This window comes from Salmo salar, chromosome 07 (assembly GCF_965601325.2).
Source record: "Salmo salar chromosome 07, fSalSal1, whole genome shotgun sequence".
In the NCBI taxonomy this organism is placed as follows: Eukaryota; Metazoa; Chordata; class Actinopteri; order Salmoniformes; family Salmonidae; genus Salmo; species Salmo salar.
This window is the reverse complement of record NC_138297.1, coordinates 33,285,910-33,308,485: the sequence shown is the minus strand read 5'-3', so window position 1 is coordinate 33,308,485 and position 22,576 is coordinate 33,285,910. Positions and strand designations below refer to the sequence as shown.

The 22,576-nt window shown below is 39.3% G+C and overlaps 1 protein-coding gene across 5 annotated transcripts in view; it reads left to right on the top strand.

The window, feature by feature from the left end:
- The first annotated feature begins 978 nt into the window (after positions 1 to 978).
- Positions 979 to 22,576, top strand: part of htr2cl1 (5-hydroxytryptamine (serotonin) receptor 2C, G protein-coupled-like 1) — a 204,473-nt gene continuing 182,875 nt past the window's right edge. For 3 of the 5 annotated variants that reach the window (XR_006770615.2, XM_014207393.3, XM_014207392.3), the window contains exon 1: positions 979 to 1,220. The gene's annotated coding sequence lies outside the window, so the exon portion shown is untranslated. Of the gene's footprint in view, positions 1,221 to 11,774; positions 11,942 to 22,576 lie in introns of all 5 variants that reach the window. The other 2 variants (XM_082977561.1, XM_082977560.1) reach the window with 1 other exon arrangement.

Below are 22,576 nucleotides of genomic sequence, written 5' to 3'. Positions count from 1 at the left end.
AAGACATCCAGATGGTTACTACCAATATTACAAGTAATTGCTTTCTTATTGTTGCCAGCATACATTAGGCTCATCGATCCGGATAAGCGGTACAGGGCCATAAGCAAACAAGAAAATGTTCATACAGAGACGGCACTCCTAGTGGCCGGTGACTTTAATGCAGGAAAACTGAACCATTTTACCTCATTTCTACCAGCATATCACCTGTGCAAACAGAGGGAAAACAATTCTAGATCACCTTTACTCCACTCAGAGAAACACATAAAAAGCTATCCCTCATTTGTATCATGTATGAAGGTAAGACCCAGATGCAGACAGTGTCAAATTAACAATGGTTTAATCATCCAACAGGGGCAGGCAATAGACAGGTCAAGGCAGACAGGGGTCAGTAAACCAGAGGTGGGGCAACGGTACCGGACGGCAGGCAGGCTCATCATCAGGAATTGAATTATGGTGCGTTTCAGGCCTTGAAGTGAACATAATTGTGCACTCGCAATTAAAAGGGGGCTGAGGGGCTTACGTTGCTAACTTCCCTTGCTTGGCTAATCATTTGGGCCGACGATGAAGATGGCCGTGGGGATGCCCCCAATGGCTTAAGGCAAGAGTAAGTCTTTTGAGTTTGAAACGCAGGCTATGTTCTAGAACCGCAAAATACCTCATGATTGTCAGCACATGGGAACCATACACCAGGACAAGGCGGGAATTCAACTCGTGGTTGGCTCCAGACACTAACGAGGGTGAAATAAGGCTGGCACGGAGATCTGTTTTCTCCTCTCTATTCCCAGTAAACGTCTGGTCGTTAACCGAGGGACATCTTTTATTCGTTGGATAAAAGTGTTGGTTTTAATTCCCAAGAAAAAGATTCCCGGGGTAGGTGTCCAACAGACGGTCTCGCTCTAGCGCGCGAATTGGACGTATGCCACTGCCGTAGCACTATAACCACAAACCCTACAGGGTCTGCTGTGCTGCTGAGTCTCGGTCAGTGTGTGACATGCATAACCTACTGGTCGCTGCGGAGGAGAGGAGTGCTTTTACCAGACACCGATTCAATTTCTGCCTATATTCAGTCTAGGTTTGAGACAGGACAGAGGGGAATTTGAGTTGAGTGGAATTCCGAATCAACTAAGGACATGAAGACTAACTGACAAATGACAAGAGGAATGCAACTGAAGAAAGAGGACGTTTAAAATGGCACGGATTGAGATAAAGGATCACCTTGTGTAAGTGTAACAATTTATACATGCATAAAGTTATATGTATTAGGCGAAATGGTAATGTTTGATATTTTCACAATCCGTTGGTGGCATTTGGAATCAACACTTACAGCTGGTTTGCCACAATTAGTGGAATTAAATCTCAGATGTGTTTATTTTATTACAGGCTAAGTAAACCGACTAAAATAGTCTAACAGTCTGGCAGTTTTGCTAATGATATCCTCTGTTAGGACAGGAAGATCAAGGAAAGTTAGAAGTATGCATAGAATTCCAATGTCAAATGCTACACATCTGTAACCTATTATGTGCGTAATTGCCATTTAATTCATAGCTCGTCCTGATTGGTTTGAAATGAAAATGTGAATGGACCTTGATCCACCCCTTTCACATTTAATTTCAACCGCCAATATGAGCTAAACAATGTGGCAATTACGCAAAGAATATGATAGCTGTGTATGCCATTGCATTGTTGAATATTCCTTTATGATTGGCTTGAAGGGCATTCTAGAGTGTGGATTATTTAAGCAATAAAGCATGAGGGGGTGTGACATATGGCCAATATACCACTGCTAAGGGCTGTTCTTACGCAGACGCCACAAACCCGAGGTGCCTCATTGCTATTATTAACTGGTTAACAATGTAATTAGACCAGTAAAAATAAATGTCTTGTCATACCCGTGGTATATGGTCTGATATACCACACTGTCAGCCAATCAGCATTCAGGGCTCGAACCACCCAGTTTATAATTCCCTTTATAAACTTGGTCGTTCGAGCCCTGAATGCTGATTGGCAAAGACGTGTTATTTCAGACCATATACCATGGGTATGACAAAACATTTATTTTTACTGTTGTAATTACTGTGAGTAAGAACAGCCCTTAGCTGTGGTATATTAGCCATATACCACACCCCCTTGGACATTATTACTTAAATAACAATGTATATTTGCACAGTAAACTTCAATGGCTTTAGTTAATTTGACATGTTTTGTTTGAGCTGCTTTTGAAAACAAAAGTCAAATTGAAAACAGCATTGGAATTGCTGAATTCGATTTTCATAATAACAAGCTAGGACTGATGGTTTGGTTAGCTAAACTAGCAAGTTTGGTTACCACGGCAACTACTGTAGCTGTGGAATGAACTTGCTAGCTACTTCAGTGGCTGTTGAACACATTTCTACCAGGAAATTAACACATTTCTAGTGGAAAATGTTTTAAATTACAGCCATGGTAGAAAAGGGATAATCAACTCAGGACTATGCATTCTTTGGAAAATAATGCAACTCTGTTGATGTTCAGTTCCACTCTGCTAGCACGTCTCGGAGCACATGCACCTTCCACGTCATTCATTATTTTACAAAGAACTCACAGCACCTCGTTGATGAACCCTTATGTAGCATTTCAGACAATTATATGTATATACAGGGCATTTAGAAAGTATTCAGACCCCTTGACTTTTTCCACTTTGTTACATTAGCTTTATTCTAAAATGGATTAACCTCTTGACGGTCGCCTAGGATAGGGGGCGCCACAGCGCATTTTGAAAAGAATTCGTGCCCATTTTAAACGGCCTACTACTCAAACTCAGAAGCTAGGATATGCATATAATTAATACTTGTGGATAGAAAACACCCTAAAGTTTCTAAAACTGTTTGAATGGTGTCTGTGAGTATAACAGAACTCATATGGCAGTCAAAACCCGGAGACAGATCAAAACAGGAAGTGGAATTCTGAATTGCGAACTCAACTTCATCACGTTGCCTATTAATCACACCGTGAGCTATGGTTCATTGAGCACTTCCTATTGCTTCCACTAGATGTCCCCAGTCTTTACAAAGTGATTTGAGTCTACTACTGTGAAAACTGACAGAATGACACGCTGTGGAACGTGGTCACACGGAGAGGGCCATCACCATTATGACGCCGGCGCCCCTGGTTACCCTCCCCTTTCGAAACGTTTTGAAACACAATGCAATCGTCCCCCTCGAATCTTATTGGAGCTCTCATTGAAAAAGGCCCTACAGATTTATGTTAAACAACGTTTGACATGTTTGAACGAACCTAAATAAGAAAAAAATGCATTTTGTTGAAAGAGTAGCCCCGCGCAAGCCTTCAGAACGCGCTAACAAGAACAAGCTATTGGGACGTAAAGGATTAACTTTTTCGAACGAAAATACATTTGTTGTGGACCTGGGATTCCTGGAAGTGCCTAAGAATGAAGATAATCAAAGGTACGGGATTATTGACAATAGTATACAAGACTAGATGTGATATGCGATTGTTCCAAGATGGCTAGCCTATTGCTATTGCTAGCCTATTGTTCTGAGTATCGCATCCCCTTTTATCGCAAAGTGTGATTACCCAGTAAAGTTATTTTTAAATCTGGCATTACAGGTGCTTTCAAGAGATATTCATCTATAAATCTTAGAATGACAATATTACATTTTAAAAATGTTTTCGAATAGTAATTTAGTAAATTGTAGCACTGTTTCACCGGACGCATTTGAGGGAAAATAGTTAGTCAACGTTACGCGCCGATGTAAAATGCTGTTTTTATATATAAATATGAACTTTATCGAACAAAAGAATGCATGTATTGTGTAACATGATGTCCTAGGTGTGTCATCTGATGAAGATTGTCAAAGGTTAGTGCTGCATTTAGCTGTTTTTTGGTTATTTGTGATGCATGTGGTTGGTCGGAAAATGGCTATGTGGCTACTTTTACGATATACTCCTCTAACATAATCTAATGTTTTGCTTTTGCTGTAAAGCCTTTTTGAAATCGGACAACGTGGTTCGATTCAGGAGAGGTGTATCTATAAAACAATATAATTTGAAAAAAAAATTGAAAAAAAATATATATAACATTTTGTTAGGCTGATGGCGATATGATTTTTCACTGGATTGCCGCACAGGGGTTAAATAGTTTTCCCCTCATCAATCCACACACTAACACATAATGACAAAGCAAAAACAGGTTTAGAAATGTTTGCTAATTTATTTAAAAAATAAATCTACATAAGTATTCAGACCCTTTACTCTGGCAGCGATTACAGCCTTGAGTCTTCTTGGGTATGATGCTACAAGCTTGGCAAACCTGTATTTGGGGTCGTTTTTCCCGTTTTCTGCAGATCCTCTCAAGCTCTCTGGTTGGATTGGGAGCATTGCTATACACCTATTTTCAGGTCTCTCCAGGGATGTTAGAATTGGTTCAAGTCCAGGCTATGGCTGGGCCACTCAAGGACATTCAGAGACCTGTCCCGAAGCCACTTCTGCATTGTCTTGGCTGTGTGCTGAGGGTTGACTAGAGAATATTGTTTCTCATGGTCTGAGAGTCCTTTAGGTGCCTTTTGGAAAACTTCAAGTGGGCTCTCATGTTCCTTCCGTCTGGCCACCAGACCATGAGAAACACACCCTATATTTGCCAAAACATCAATATTACAATGGTTACTCCATGGCTATTCGGTTTGAAAGAAGTCTGCCTAAAAAAGATGCAAGAGTCTCTACAAAGCAGCATGTTGATTAAAATTATATTTCGACTTACTTTACCAGTTGTCCTTGCTGTAGCTCCTTTTGACGCTAGGAGATAGAGATTGGGTATCCACAGGAAAGTGTTTACCCGACTTCTTGAGTCACCGGGATTGCACGTGATGCTTGCACAATGTGTAAACAATAGTCTAATGTAACCAAATGTAGTTGACCGACGCAAGTTCTTCGCAATCAGCTGGAAGAGTTTGTGAAATTTGCCAGTTGATTGCCTGGGACAACGGTCAATCTGTGGTTGGGTTAGGCTTAGCCATATTGTGAAAGTGTTTGTTGGGTTGAGTACTGATGGTTGGGTTGAGAGCACTTTGATGTGGATATTTTGTCTCAGATTCTCCGTTATAGGAACAAAATCGTCAGGAAACAGGTAAAGTAAATTGAAATGAAGTATATTCAACATTCTGACTTGTAATGGGACTGTTTGGAAATGCTGAGCCTACATGTTAGAGACGAGAGTATAAGAATGTAATTCTCTGATTCGAAAAGAGGCTAACACACTTTCAGATCATTGCTCTAGTGTCAACGTTGTTATAACCTGTTATTGAATTGGTTTAAGATGGTCATACCATATTTAGCTATTTGAATTTTAGGACCCCTGTAGGTGTGTGTGTGCGCGTGTGTACAGTGGCAAGAAAAGTATGTGAACCCTTTGGAATTACTGGGATTTCTGCATAAATTGGCCATAACATTTGATCTGATCTTCATCTATGTCACAACACTAGACAAACAGTCTGCTTAAGCTAATAACACACACACAATTATACGTTTTCATGTCTTTATTGAACACTCCGTGTAAACATTCAGTGTAGGGTGGAAAAAGTATGTGAACCCTTGCATTTAATAACTGGTTGATCCTCATTTGGCAGCAATAACCTCAACGAAACGTTTTCTGTAGTTGTGGGTCAGACCTGCTCAACGGTGTGGTGGCTAATTTCCGCATGACCAAATGAGGAGTTACAAAACACACCAGTCCGAGTTAAACTACATCTTTAATACTTAAGATACTTTTGCAAAAGTTCTTGACCCCACCAATGCATTCTCTCGAATGAATCATTTAATGAGGTGCTTACAGAATGGCTCAGGGATCTTTTATAGCAACGATACAGCCCCTTCAACGTACATTGACAAACCATAGATGCTTAGTAACAGTTCACAAAGGATAAGTTTTGTATGACAGATATCCATAAAACACATCAGACAGTAACTGCTATGTCAACAGGGTTCATTGAATAGCCCAGTATCTGGTCCCCTTAGAACTGTCCCTCCCTGGTACGGTATTGAACAGAACTATTTCATCCAATGGCATATATCAATTGTCAACTCTAGATACTCCCATCTCAAGCAAACCCCCTCTTGACCCCACTCCTGGACAGGCTCACTGGAGGGAGTGAGCCTCTAGGCCATATATTATTACAGGATAAGTGTGAGATCTAAGAGACCATGGTCCCAGACACTGCCATAAACCTCCCCACAATAAGGAAAAGGAGGGTGTGACTTGCTCACAGACATTGTGGAGACAAGTCATTGGTTCCCCAGTAATCACGCCATCCCTTCACATGGTTTAAGCATAGGTAAAGAGACATTCACATATGAAGACAATATTTCATTCGGTCCTCCTCTCTTGCTGATATTCTGCAGAGCAACAGAGACAAGTAAAAGACAAGTCTGACCTCTTCCCCTCTCTGGGCCCCAAGTGTCTGAGCCCCAGCTAAGGGAAATGTGTAACTGAAAAGACACCAGAGTCCAATGGACACTTTCTAATGACAAGTACCTCAAATAAGCATATTATACTAATAAAACATCTTAATTATCTATGTTACCCAACTAATTCTGATTCGTCCACGACAACGGTTAGGAGGAATTTTGAACCATATTTACAAAACTGTTTCAGTTCAGCAATATTCTTAGGATGTCTGGTGTGAACTGCTCTTGAGGTCATGCCACAGCATTTTAAAGCAGCCCCAAACCATGACGCTCCCTCACCATACTTTACAGTTGGGATGAGGTTTGATGTTGGTGTGCTGTGCTGTGCCTTTTTCTTCTCCACACATAGCGTTGTGTTCCTTCCAAACAACTCAACTGTTGTTTCATCTGTCTGCAGAATATGTAGTAGCGCTGTGGAACATCCAGGTGCTCTTTTGCAAACTTCAGACGTGCAGCAATGTTTTTTTTGGACAGCAGTGGCTTCTTCTGTGGTGTCCTCCCATGAACACAATTCTTGCTTAATATTTTACGTATCATAGACTCGTCAGATGTTACCATGTTCCAGAGATTTCTGTAAATCTTTAGCTGACACTCCAGGATTCTTCTTAACCGCCATTGAGCATTCTGCGCTGTGCTCTTGCAGTCATCTTTGCAGGATGGCCACTCCTAGGGAGAGTAGCAATAGTGCTGAACTTTCTCCATTTTATAGACCATTTGTCCTACCGTGGACTGATGAACATCAAGGTTTTTAGAGACTCTTTTGTAACCCTTTCCAGCGTCATGCAAGTAAACAATTCTTAATCTTAGGTCTTCTGAGATCTTGTTTGTTCGAGGCATGGTTCACATCAGGCAATGCTTCTTGTGAATAGCAAACTCAAATTTTGTGAGTTTTTGTTGGACAGGGCAGCTCTAACCAACATTTCCAATCTCATCTCTTGATTGGACTCCAGGTTAGCTGACTCCAATTAGCCTTTGGAGAAGTCATTAGCCTAGGGGTTCACATACTTTTTCCAACCTACACTGTGAATGTTTAAATGATGTACTCAATATAGACAAGAAAAATATAATTTGTGTATTATTAGTTTAAGCACACTTTTTGTCTATTGTTATGAAGATCAGATCCAATTTTATAACTAACTTATTCAGAAATCCAGGTAATTCACATACTTTTTCTTGCCACTGTATATACACTACCGTTCAAATGTTTTGGGTCACTCGAAATGTCATTGTATTTGAAAGAAAATCACAAAACCACAGATAATTCGTGTACAGGTTTGGATAGATTTTAGACATGTTTTCAATTCAAATTTAAAAGTACAATAATCAGTGCAGCTTCTCAAGTCCATGTGCATTGCATTCCAGTATATTGTAGCTCTAACAGAGAAGGACGATGGGTCGATTATTTTTTTTTTACTGTGTCGAGGGGACAACGCAATCCCCTCTAGTTACTGCCCTTGTTATCCTGGAGGTGCTTTCTTTGAGCATGATATGCCGGCATAGGGGTTTAGGGGCAAGATCACGAAGGATCTGAAAGATAAGGCTTGCATCTACATACTGCTTAAAGCTATGCAGTCTAAATAAATTATGTTGTTTAACCTCTCTTGGGTAGGGGGCAGTATTTTGACGTCCGGATGAAAAGCGTGCCCAAAGAAAACTGCCTGTTACTCAGGCCCAGAAGCTAGGATATGCATATAATTGGTAGATTTGTATAGAAAACACTAAAGTTCCTGTTAAAATTCTGTCTGAGTATATCAGAACTGATATGGCAGGCAAAACCCTGAGGACAAACCATCTAAAAAAAAAGAACATTTCAGCCTACCACTATTTTCAATGGCAATCACTTTTATTATAAGGCCAAGTCCTCACAGATTGCAGTTTCTAGGGCTTCCACTAGATGTCAACAGTCTTTAGAAAGAGTTTCAGGCTGGGTTTTGGAAAAATTAGCCAGAAATTGTAGTTTTTCTAGGTGGCTCCCATTTCAGCTGTAGTGTTTTCAAGCGCGTTGAAGAGAGCGTGTCCTTTGGTATTTTTCTCCGGTAAAGACAATACCAATTCTCTGTCTTAAATTTGAACGTTTATTTATGTATTAGGGTACCTAAGGTTTTATTGTAAATGTTGTTTGGAAAAGTTTTTAGTAACGTTTGGGATTCATTTTATATGCATTTTGATGGAGGGAAACTGGGTGAATTATTGACTGAAGCGCGCCAGCTAAACTGAGTTTTTATGGACATAAAGAAGGACATTATCGAACAAAAGGACCATTTGTGATGTAACAGGGACCTTTCGGAATGCCAACAGAAGATCATCAAAGGTAAGACCTTTTTTATATCGTTATTTCTGACTTTAGTGTCGCACCTGCCTGGTTGAATTATGTTTTTCATGTGTTTGTATGCGGGGCGCTGTCCTCAGATAATCGTATGGTTTCCTTTCGCTGTAAAGCCTTTTTGAAATCTGACACAGCGGCTGGATTAACAAGAAGTTAAGCTTTATTTTGATGTATTACACTTGTGATTTTATTGAAGTTAAATATTTATAATACTGTAATTTGAATTTTGCGCTCTGCAATGTCACCGGATGTTGGCCAGGTGGGACGCTACCGTCCCACCTGCCCATAAAAAGTTTACTTTTTAGTGACAGGGTGCAGTATTCGGAAATTCAGATGAATGACGTGCCCAAAGTAAACTGCCTGTTACTCAAGCCCAGAAGATAGGATATGCATATACTTGGTAGCATTGGATCGAAAACACTCTGAAGTTCCTAAAACTGTTAAAATAATGTCTGAGTATAACAGAACTGATATGGCAGGCGAAAACCCGAGGGAAATCCATCTAAGAAGTGGGATTGTTTTGATGTGAGTGGTTTTCCATTGAATGCCTACTGACTATGTAATGGGTTAGGGCCAAGATTGCAGTTCCTACTTCCACTAGATGTCAACAGTCTTTAGACATGGTTTCAGGCTTGTTTTCTGAAAAACGACAAAGAAAAATACCTTTTGGTTAGGGGACTGGGGAAGCATGCAGTGCTGGTTTGCACGCGTGACTGTGTGCGCACCCTTTCTTCTTTTTCCTTTCTATTGAATACGCTATTGTCCGGTTGAAATATGATTGATTATTTAGATAATTGACACCCTGAGGATTAGTTATAAACATCGTTTGACATGTTTTGACAAACTTTACCGGTACAATTAGGATGTATTCTTCTGCATGTTTTGATCGCCTTTGAGCCAGTGGATTACTGAACAAAACGTGCCAACAAACAGAGTGTTTGGGATATAAAGAAGGACTTTATCGAACAAAACAACCATTTATTGTGTTCCTGGGACCCTTGTGATTGCAACCAGATGAAGCTCTTCAAAGGTAAGTGATTTATTTTATTGCTATTTCTGACTTTCGTGACTCCTCTGCTTGGTTGGAAAATGTTTGTATGCTTTTGTGTGCGGGGCGCTGTCCTCAGATAATTGCATGTTATGCTTTCGCCGTAAAGCCTTTTTGAAATTTGCCGAAGCGACTGGATTAACAAGAAGTTAATCTTTTAACCGATGTATAACATTTGTGTTTTCATGAATGTTTATTACTATTTCTGTCATTTGAATTTGGCGCTCTGCAATTTCACCGGATGTTGAGGTGGGTCGCTAGCGGCACACCTGTGCCAAAGAGGTAATTAACCACCTTCACATGTTTCTTAAATGTCAAGTTGGAGTCCAAAATGACACCCAAGATGCCTGAAGTTAGACAACTTTCAGATTCTCCCCATAAACAAGAAGAGCTATTTGGGAAGAATCAATGGATTTCTTAGAAGTACATACAGTCTTGTCGATTATTTAAATGCAGGCAAGAATTAGTCATCCATTTAGTACCATAGCTTCAGTTAACTTGTTAATAACCAATTGTCTATTTGAGTGTACATACAGAACTGTATCATCTGCATGTTAACTTGTGGGATATAATTTATATAGATGGTAAACAGAAAGGGGGCCTAATTTTGACCCTTGTGGGACCCCAATGTTTTAGTAAAGAGAGTCTGACTGAGTGTCCCACAAATGAACGCTTTTAGCTTCTGTTTGTCAGATAGGAATACATCCAACTAATGGCTTCAGCCAACACACTAAGGGAGGATAGTTTGGATAGGAGGACCTCATGATTCACAGTATCAAAGGCCTTTTTAATATCCAAAAAGACTGTGCTGACTTCACCACCTATGTTTAGATTTAATACACTCCAGAAAACAGCAATTAGCTGTTTCGGTAGAATGGTTAGTTCTGAGTCCAAATTGCATTTGATGTATGGAGTTACCCTGAATGAGGTGATCAGCCACCCATCTTTCAGCTACTTTTGATAGCACTGGAAGAATGATTATAGGTTGGTAATTTTCCACCAGTGTTGGGTATCACTGCAGCAGACTTCCAAGCATTGGGGAAGAACCCATATTTGATAGACAGATTAACTATATGTACATTAGGGGCAATCAGAGAATATTTGTCTCTTCAGAAATAGTGTTTAGACCAAATACATATTTTGTATTTGGTACACAGTGTCTAGACCAAATAACTCTGCTTTTGCTTGTTTTATATTCCTAACCACCTTATTTCTCAGTGACACAAATATATACATCTGTCATCATTCTTACCAGACTTCAGTGCTTTTTTTTTCAACAAAAAATCCCGTTCTCTCATCTCCCTCCAGAGGTCCTTGTTGAGCAGTGGTAGAGGTTTTCTGTCTTGGCTTACGTTGAAATTTCCTAGTAAGAGGTATCCACTTTGTCAATAGCTGACAGAAATGTTCTGTATCCAGACTCGGTCTTCATTACTTAACAGACCAGTCAATTTTACTTATAGCTGCATCGTAGTTACTCTGCTCACTTGAATGGATTTTTTTTTTATCGTACTGTTGCACATTAATATGGTTCTTAAATCTCTTATGAGCTTTCAAACTACCATTGTAACATTATGGTCAGATGCCAGTTAGTAAGTTACTGGACTTAATTATTTGATGTCTGTTAGTAATCACCAGATCAATTTGAGTCTGGGATGACTGTTACTGTTACTCTAGTTGTATTATTTGAGTCAGGTTGAAATAATCTGTGATCTGAGTTTTTTTCCTGCAAGTTTTGTTTTCCCAGTATATATTGAAATTGCCCATGAAGATAGTATTGTTATGATCACATTCTTTAAGCATGGCATTTAGATGGTCATGAAATGAGAGATCAGATGTTGGTCGATATAATATTTGTAGACACTGGACAGAGAAACTCTGCCTAGAAGGCCAGCATCCCAGAGTCGCCTCTTCACTGTTGACGTTGAGACTGGTGTTTTGCAGGTACTATGTAATGCTTCCGGGTTAAGCAAGCATTTTGTCAAGAAGCAGTGCGGCTCGGTGGGGTCGTGTTTCGGAGGAAGCGTGGCTCTCGATCTTCACCTCTCCCGAGTTCATACAGGAGTGCAGCGATGGGACAAGACTACCAATTGGCTATCACGAAAAAAGGGGTAAAAATAAGAATTACAGTATAATTTGGTATTTTAAAATATGTTTGTAAATGTAGCACACTAACACATTTTTACAACAATGACATCAATTTCATCCTACTTTAACCATTGTTAGCATTTAAATGCTCGTGGCACAAGTTAACCAGTGCTCAAGATGTAGAGCCTCCATAGGGTCTTAATTAGGGATAGGCGTCCCGCTAGCGGGACACAAGCCGACAACATCCAGTGAAATTGGAGGGTGAGCAATTCAAATAAATAATCAAAATATTAACTTTTTAAGGTATAGGGGGCAGTATTTTCGATTTTGGATGAAAAGCATGCCCAGAGTAAACTGCCTAATACTCAGGCCCAGAGTCAAATATTTGCATATTATTAGTAGATTTGGATAGAAACACGCTGACGTTTCTAAAACTGTTTGAATGATGTCTGTGAGTATAACAGAACTCATATGGCAGGCAAAAACCTGAGAAAAATCCAAATAGGAAGTGGGAAATCTGATGCTTGTAGTCTTTTCAAGTCATTGCCTATCTAACACACAGTGACTTAGGGTTAATTTTGCACTTCCTAAGGCTTCCACTAGATGTCAACAGTCTTTAGAACATTGTTTCAGGCTTTTGCAGTGAACAGAGAGCGAACAAGAAGGCCTTGAAGTTGGTGACTCAGAAAATGACATGAGTTCAGTGGCGCACATTCACGTGAGAGGTAGCTGTGTTCCATAACGTTTTTCAAGACATTGGAATCGTCCGGTTGGAATATTATTGAAGTTTTATGCTAAAAAGACCCTAAAGATTGATGCTATACAACGTTTGACATGTTTCTACAAACGTAAATATAACTTTTTCGGACTTTTCGTCGTGAAATCTCCGGCGCGCTTCCTACATTTGTAGTAGCTTACTGAACGTGCAAACAACAAGGAGGTATTTGGACATAAATTATGGACTTTATCGAACAAAACAACATTTATTGTGGACCTGGGATTCCTGGAAGTGCCTTCTGATGAAGATCATCAAAAGTAAGTGAATATTTATAATGCTATTTATGATTTTAGATGACCCCAAAATGGGTATCTGTATTGCTTGATGTCTTTTTCTGAGCGCCGTACTCAGATTAGTGCAGTGTGCTTTCCCTGTGAAGCTTTTTTGAAATCTGTCACAGCGGTTGCATTAACTTGTTATGGATAGGGGGCAGTATTTTCACGGCCGGATAAAAAACGTACCCGATTTAATCTGATTATTACTCCTGCCCAGAAACTAGAATATGCATATAATTATTAGCTTTGGATAGAAAACACCCCAAAGTTTCTAAAACTGTTTGAATGGTGTCTGTGAGTATAACAGAACTCATTTGGCAGGCCAAAACCTGAGAAGATTCCAAACAGGAAGCGCCCTCTCTGACTATTTCTTGGCCTTCTTGATCGTCTTTATCCAAAACAGGGGATCTCTGCTGTAACGTGACATTTTCTAACGCTCCCATAGGCTCTCAAAAGGCACGAGAACGTTGAATGATGACTTTGCAGCCCATGGCTGAAAAACAGTAGGGCATTTGGTAAGTGGACGATCTGAGAACAATGAGACTGGGGCGCGCGTGCACGAGAAGACTCCATGTTTTTATTTTCAGTCTTTGAACGAAAACAGGGTTTCCCGGTCGGAATATTAGCGCTTTTTTACGAGAAAAATCGCATAAACATTTATTTTAAACAGCGTTTGACATGCTTCGAAGTACGGTAATGGAATATTTTGACATATTTTGACAATATTTTGACACCCTTCTTTACCCTTCGGATAGTGTCTTGAACGCACAACAAAACGCCGCTATTTGGATATAACTATGGATTATTTGGAAGCAAACCAACATTTGTTATTGAAGTAGAAGTCCTGGTAGTGCATTCTGACAAAGAACAGCAAAGGTAATCCAATCTTTCTTATAGTAAATCTGAGTTTGGTGAGAACCAAACTTGGTGGGTGTCAAAATAGCTAGCCATGATGGCCGGGCTATCTACTCAGAATTTTGCAAAATGTGCTTTCACCGAAAAGCTATTTTAAAATCGGACACCGCGATTGCGTAAAGGAGTTCTGTATCTATAATTCTTAAAATAATTGTTATGTTTTTTGTGAACGTTTATCGTGAGTAATTTAGTAAATTCACCGGAAGTTTTCGGTGTGTATGCTAGTTCTGAACGTCACATGCTAATGTAAAAAGCTGGTTTTTGATATAAATATAAACTTGTTTGAACAAAACATGCATGTATTGTATAACATAATGTCCTAGGAGTGTCATCTGATGAAGATCATCAAAGGTTAGTGCTGCATTTAGCTGTGGTTTTGTTTTTTGTGACATTATATGCTAGCTTGAAAAATGGGTGTCTGATTATTTCTGGCTGGGTACTCTGCTGACATAATCTAATGTTTTGCTTTCGTTGTAAAGCCTTTTTGACAGTGTGGTTAGACAAAGGAGACTCTTGTCTTTTAAAATGGTGTAAAATAGTCATATGTTTGAAAAATTGAAGTTTTCGGATTTTCGAGGACTTTGTATTTCGCGCCACGCCTATCATTGGATATTGGAGCAGGTGTTCCGCTAGCGGAACGTCTAGATGTAAGAGGTTAAAACGATGTTTATCTATAATTCTTTGAATAACAGTTTAATATTTTATCAACGTTTATGATGAGTATTTTTGTAAATTGTTGTGCTGATTCACCGGCAGTTTTGGAGGCAAAATATTTTCTGAACATCACGTGCCAATGTAAAATGTGTTTTTTGAATATAAATATGAACTTTATCGAACAAAACATACATGTATTGTGTAACATTGAGTCCTAGGAGTGTCATCTGATGAAGATTGTCAAAGGTTAGTGCTTAATTTTAGCTGTATTTCTGTTTTTTTGTGACCCCTCTCCTGCTTGGAAAATGGCTGTGTGGTTTTTCTTGTGTTGACACTGCCCTAACATAATCTAACTTTATGCTTTCGCCGTAAAGCCATTTTGAAATCAGACAATGTGGTTGGATTAAGGACAAGTGTATGTTTGAGAAATTTGAATTATGAGACGTTGTTTTGAATTTGCCGCCCTGATATTTCACTGGCTGTGTCCCGCAGGTGGGACGCTGGCGTCCCACGTAGCCCATAGAAGTTAATACAAGTGTCTTATATCATTTAAAAGCTTAACACGAATTTAACTTCTATGGGCTACGTGGGACTCTAGTGAAATATCCAGTGACGTGAAATATCAGGGCGGCAAATTCCAAAACAACAAAATGTCATAATTCAACTTTCTCAAACATACAACTATTTTACACCATTTTAAAGATACACTTCTCCTTGATGTAACCACATTGTCCGATTTCAAAAAGGCTTTACAGCGAAAGCAAAACATTAGATTATGCTAGGAGAGTACATAGACAAAAAATTATCACACAGCCATTTTCCAAGCAAGGACATGTGTCAATAAAACCCAAAACACAGCTAAATGAAGCACTAACCTTTGACGATCTTCATCAGATGACACTCCTAGGACATTATGTTACACAATACATGTATGTTTTGTTCGATAAAGTTCATATTTATATCCAAAAACAGCATTTTACATTGGCGCGTGATGTTCAGAAAATGTATTCCCAGCAAAACTTCCGGTGAATGTGCACATCAATTTACAAAAATACTCATCATAAACGTTGACAAAATATATAACAATTATTTAAAGAAAGACTACTCCTGGATGCAACCGCTTTGTCAGATTTTAAAATAGCTTTACGGAGAAAGCACATTTTTCAATATTCTGATTACATAGCTCAGCATCAGAGAGCTATACAGACACCCACCAAGTTCGGGGCAACCTAAACTCAGAATTAGTATTAGAAATATTCTCTTACCTTTGCTGATCTTCGTCAGAATGCACTCCCAGGACTGCTACTTCCACAAGAAATGTTGATTTTGTTCTAAATCATCCATATTTATGTACAAATAACTCCATTTTGTTCGTGCGTACAGATCACTTATCCAAAGGCTCGAGAGGAGACGAAAAGTCAAAATGTTCCATTACCGTACTTAGAAGCATGTCAAACGCTGTTTAAAATCAATCTTTATGGTATTTTTAATGTAAAATTGTGATAATATTCCAACCGGACAATAGCGGACATTCAAAAACCGGACATTCAAGAAGAAAAAGAAGGAACGGCGCACTCGCGTGATGGCGCATATCCAATCCCTTTGTTGCCAGGCAGACCACTCAGTAACTGAGCTCCTATACTCTGCCCAGTGACAGGAGAATGCTCAAACCACTTTCTGAAGGCTTTTGATAGCCAATGGAAGTCTTAGGAAGTGCAATGTAACCCCACAGATACTGTAGTTTTGAAAGGGACTAGAAAGAACTACAATTCTCAGATCCTCCACTTCCTGGTTGACTTTTTCTCAGGTTTTTGCCTGCCATATGAGTTCTGTTATACTCACCGACACCATTCAAACAGTTTTAGAAACTTCAGAGTGTTTCCTATCCAAATCTACTAATAATATGCATATTCTAGTTTCTGGGCCAGAGTAGTAACCTGTTTTAAATTGGGTATGTTTTTCATCCGGCCGTGAAAATACTGCCCCCTAGCCCAGACAGGTTAATCTACCTGCGTTGGCCAATTTCAAAAAGGCTTTACTTCAAAAGCATACCATGTGATTGTCTGACGGCACCCCAGATCAACATATTTTTCAACCAGCACAGGCTTCATAAAATCACAAATAGCGATGAAATAAATCACTTAATTTCGAAGAGCTTCCTCTGTTTGCAATCCCAAGGGTCCCAGCTACAACATGAATGGTCATTTTGTTAGATAAAATCCTTCTTTATATCCAAGAAAGTCCATTTAGTTGGCGCCATCGATTTCAGTAATCCACTCGTTCATCATGCAGACAAAGGAGTCCAAAAAGCTATCGCTAAACTTTGTCCAAACAAGTCAAACGACGTTTCTATTTAATCCTCCTATCTCTAAAATGTAAATAAACTATAATATTTTATACGGTATGTAGTATGTTCAATAGGAAAGGAAAATTAGTAAGTGCGCGCCCTCTCCCTCGCGTGCCGAAACACTATTGTTCCAGGGCTCTTATCACAAAAACTCCAAATACTTGTTTGTTTTTCAAAAAAACTGCCTGAAACCTTGAATAAAGACTGCAATTCCTATGGCTTCCACTAGATGTCAACAATCTGGGAGACGGATTTACATAGAAACAATAGGTTCCCATTATAAGAACCTGGGAGCTCAAAAAAAAATCAGGTTGGATTTTCTTCTGATTTTTGCCTGCCATATCAATTCTGTTATAGTCTCAGACATTATTCTAACAGTTTTAGAAACTTCAGTGTTTTCCATCCAATGCTACCAATTATATGCATATCCTGGCTTCTGGGCCTGAGTAACAGGCAGTTTACTTTGGGCATGTCAGTCAGGCGGAAATTCAGGAAACTAGACCCTATCCCTAAGAAGTTTTAAGCAGACTGAACATTTGACATCCCTACCTCTAGATCTCTCTGCGTAATATTGGAGAAAGCATACTGGGCACACACTGGTTGAATCAACGTTGTTTCCATGTCATTTCAACGAAATTTACATTGAATCAATGTGGAATAGACTTTGAACAGTGGGAGGTAGTTGGAAGACTGCCATACCAGCTCAGCCGCCGTGTTCCTTTATAGGTGGCAACTGATCAACACAAACACAGAAACCACACAATCTAACTTTCTATCTCACTCTTTCGTGCTCACACTCTCACATCACTTGGTCTCTCACTATCTCTCTCTCACACTGTCTCTTTCCCTGCCCTCCATAATGTTCATTACATTAATCTTTGACTCATGTCCAACAGATATAATCCTTAGCAATGCTTAAAGGTCACCTGACTACATTGACTGTTAATCTCACTGCTACAACATCATTGAAACATAATTCAAATCTCAGTGAAAACCTCTCCTCTAAATCCATTTTAGGGATTACAGAAAAAGATACGTGAGTGAAAATAATAATGTGAAAAATAAATAGAAGGGAGGGCCCAAGAACTCCAGGCTAACCTGCTTAAATGACTATCACTCACATCTGCACTCACATCTGTAGTTATAAAGTGCTTTTAAAGGCTGGTCATGACACACATCAACACATCATCATAGACACACTCCAATTCGAATACCACCCCAACAGAACCACAGATGAGGCGATCTCAATTGCACTTCACACTGCCCTCCCCCACCTGGAAAAGAGGGGAAATAACTATGCGAATGCTGTTCATAGACTACAACTCAGTGTTCAACACCTTAGTCCCCTTCATTAAAGCTCATCACCAAGCTAGGGACCCTTGGTCTGAACCCCTTCCTCTGCAACTGGATCCTGGACTTCTTGACAGGCTGGTCCCAGGTGGTGAGGGTAGACATCAACACCTCCGCCATATTGACCCTCAACAGGTTGGCCCCTCAGGGGTGTGTGCTTAGTCCCCTCCTATACTCCCTATTAACCAATGACCGCATTCCCATGCACTACTCCAACAGCATCAAGTTTGCTGACGGCACGATGGTGGTAGGCAATGAGTCTGCCTACAAGGAGGAGGTCAGAGAATTAGCAGTGTGTTGCCAGGACAAGAACTTCTCCCTTGTAAATGTTAAGCTGTTTAAAGATGTTACTCTCATCGGCTACGGGGAGCGAGATCACACAATCGTTCAGAACAGCTGGTTCCTCCTTTAAAAGTTGTGAGCTTGCACCGCGGGACTTAGAGGTACCCAGCATCATGGCGTCATTGCTCCAGATCACCACAAGGGGGAGTTAGAGCACTCATTATGCTTTTGAGTCACAGAGGCTGCACAATTTCGCTATAATGATACCTTAACTTTTGTGCATATTTTTTTTTGTCAAAGTTGATTTACGAAACTTGCTAAATAGCGATTTATCTGACTAGCTAACATTAGCCAGCTAGTTAGTGTTAGGAGAATGAATTTGTAGTTAATGTTTTACACTTTAGTCATTTAGCAGACGCTCTTATCCAGAGCGACTTACAGTAGTGAATGCATACATTTCATTTCATGCATTTTTTTTTGTACTGGCCCCCCGTGGGAATCGAACCCACAACACTGGCATTGCACACACCATGCTGTCGTTGCAAACACCATGCTCTACCAACTGAGCCACAGGGACTCCTGAGAACCAGCAAACCAGGCTGTCGTCTTGTGAAACAGTGGATGTAAAGAATCTAGCTAGCTAAAGCATTTACTGCAAATTGAATGTACAATTGTGTAAGCTTGCCTGCTAGCTAACTATTTACTTGCTTATTTGGTAGTGGAGGATAAAAATAACTGTATGCCTATGGATGTGTAGCTAGCTACAGTATGTAGTCGATCTGTGTATGGACCCTAAAACGTTGGTATGAATATTAGCTCAGAACCTAATCTATGATCCTCAGCTATCATAGTTGTTCTATCAACTTCAAGTCTGAATGACATTAATGAAGCCTATGGATAGAGTAGAATATAATAACTGTATTGTGCCAAGGTTGCAAGTCCTATGTACATGTATTGTAGTTATTACCACGTATGAGATTCCCGCATTGTAGCCTGTACATTAAATATATTCACTGATCATGTACTCTTCCTTGGCAAATAAAGGTTCGGTTCAGGTATGAATCTCTGAGACATTATTTTTCAGTCATATCAAACCCAATTATTTGAATGATGCTGTGTCTGCATGTATGTATTACAATTAAACACTTCAACAGTGTTTACCGCTCCTGGGACATCAATGATTACACATTGTAACTATGCAATAGGCTAGAAACATGACTGATTTGTAATTCATATATAATAAAAAAAACGATGCATATCTAACTCCCTTCATCTGCATTAATCTGAGGACATAGGATAGTATTTCAATGAGATGCATAATTTCAACCAGTGGAGAATGTGAAATGCTTTATTGAAAGAAGTTTATTATCCAGGTGTTATTAATACATGTATTTACAATATTACAATTATAATGCAAGTTCAATCGGTACTTCAATGCACATATGGTGTGCATTATAAAACGAGGAAGAAAGACGAGGTGGGGAGAGAGTTGTAGAAGACAAATGGAAAAAAAGGTAAGAACAGCGGCAGACAGCATATGATAAATGAATTACAGTGCTATATTCTCTCATTTCATCACAATTGCGGTGTCTCCTAACCAACCTTCGGGCCAACTGGGGACCCAATGCCATCTTAAGAGTGGGTGAGGTGGCGATGACGGGACTGGCTTCCTCTATCACATCAAAACATACCTGCAGACGAGAGAGAGCATGGAAGAGGGACAGGAACGAGATGGGAACAACAACAATTTGTTCCAAGTTGGGGAGGGGGGCTAATAGCTGAACAATAGACTGCTCAACCTTTACTAAAGAATAGTCTCATAGCCGAGCTAGGTGTGGAAAAAAAAAAACTAGACCATCACAGACCAGATTTGCCCCAACGACCAAGGGGTAGCTTGCTACTCAATGTAATAAAGTAATGACTTTTCAAATAAGTTACCTTACACGTTCTGTTGGCTGACAACTTGTTAGCTACGCTGTCCTTACGAACCACATACCAGTACATACTGCTGTAATGATATGCTATGTTAGCTAGCTACCTAACGTTAGTAGTTATACATCAAACTTGCCAGTATATTAACTATCTAACTACCCATCGTTTATTGACTTGATTATTCCAGTCATTCTTAGCTTTGCTAAAGCGTATAGTCATTTGCGTTCTCAATGGACAATCGTGTGCTTTCGTAAATTCGCTCTGGCTATCTATAGGCTGGACAATAGAACGAGTCAAAGCTTGGGTGCTTGACTGCCAGAACATTAAAATCGACCCGAACGTCCAGTGTGTTATCCGCCAGCGACACGGTCTGAATTTACAAACGGACAGTCTGACAATGCTCTGAATTTATGAGCGTCACTTGTACAGCGCCATATTTTCTGATCCAGCTTAACGGAAATCCAGAGGGTTTTTCATTTTTCATGGAATACAAACACCATAATATTAATCAAATTAATTAAGCCAAATTTCTTAATCAATCCCATATACTATTTTTGTAATTACAAGGTTTTAAATTCTATGGTAATGCCTATACGGAATACTATCAAATGCTTCTCAAAGATGTGCTCTGGTGGTCAAACTAGCAATAACTTGCAGTAACAGAAAAAAATGTCTGAGAATTAAATGATGTGCTACATAATGCTGCAGCAGCACGCAAGGTGTGCTGCAGTATGATGCAACTTTTAAAGAAGGAACCACTGTACAATAGTAATTTACAACATTAACACATGCATACACACACGCACACGTACACATGGATTTTGTGTTGTAGATATGTGGTAGTAGAGTAGGGGTTTGAAGGCACACACTTAATTTGTTGTGAAATCTGTTGTGAATGTATTGTGACGTTTTTAAAATTGTATAACTGCCTTCATTTTGCTGGACCCCAGGAAGAGTAGCGTCTGCATTGGCAGCAGCAAATGGGGATCCATAATAAATACAAACCTCCCCCCTCTCGCGCTATTGATTTCAAAGTGAGTGAATCGATATGAGTGATTGACAAAACAGTGAGGTGTTTCTCTTTCTGTTGTTGACCCATTATCAATATGCAACATTCCAACATGTCTTCTTCACATTGTCCTATAACCAGTTTCTGTGTGGTTTTTGAGTTGTGGTAATTTCAACAGTGCATACAACCTGATTTCTCCCCTAATCGTGATTTATTGCCACAACAGGGTTTATGGTGCATGTGCAGTTTATAAGGTGCTTGTAAAAAAATATATAATTGTAGATAAACATAAAATGTACTAAGTTTTCAATAAATCACAAACTTTATCTGCATACTGGTTATTGATTTGGACACGTTAAGACTGTTTTGACATTGGGCTATTTATCAAAATGTCAAAGCAAAGCGGCGACAGCATAATTTTAAACTTATTACGTTTTAGGAATATCAATTGAACTTCCATTTAATTTCCAATGGTATTGTACTTAATCAGGTTAAAGCTGCTGAATGAGTCCAAAAACGTGCTGTGTTTTATTTATTTGGTAATATACCAGAAATCGCCAAAACTGGTTTGCCCTGCATCCTAGGGTGGCAGGGTAACATATCCACCTGTTTCTTTGACAAGCCAGGCACGCGCACACATACATATATCTAAACAAATATATACACACACATGAAGCTGCCCAGTAATAGTAATTGATGGTGGCACTTAGGAAAGAATGTCTATCTACATTAAAGACATGCGCTAGCAAGCAAGTATTTTTTTAACACTTTAGGCCCCAATTGAATTCAAGAATGCTGCTGTAGATTGCTGAGGATTTTCAAGATAAAGCTTATTTTCTCACACATTTCAAACAGAGAGCTCAAAACAAATGGCAATTAGTTAACTTAGTTTTAAAGTCACAACCTCTTCTTTATGACATCACATTCATGTCATTAGGAATAACTCACGCAACACAACAAAACACACGAGTATTTAAATTGTATATTTGACTAAATTACTCAAATGTACCAAATATAATATATTAAACTTACAAATATTATTTACATATAAAAAGAATAGTCCAAAATAATTCATACATGCATAATCTATTAACAGAATTACAGTCTTCCCTCAAT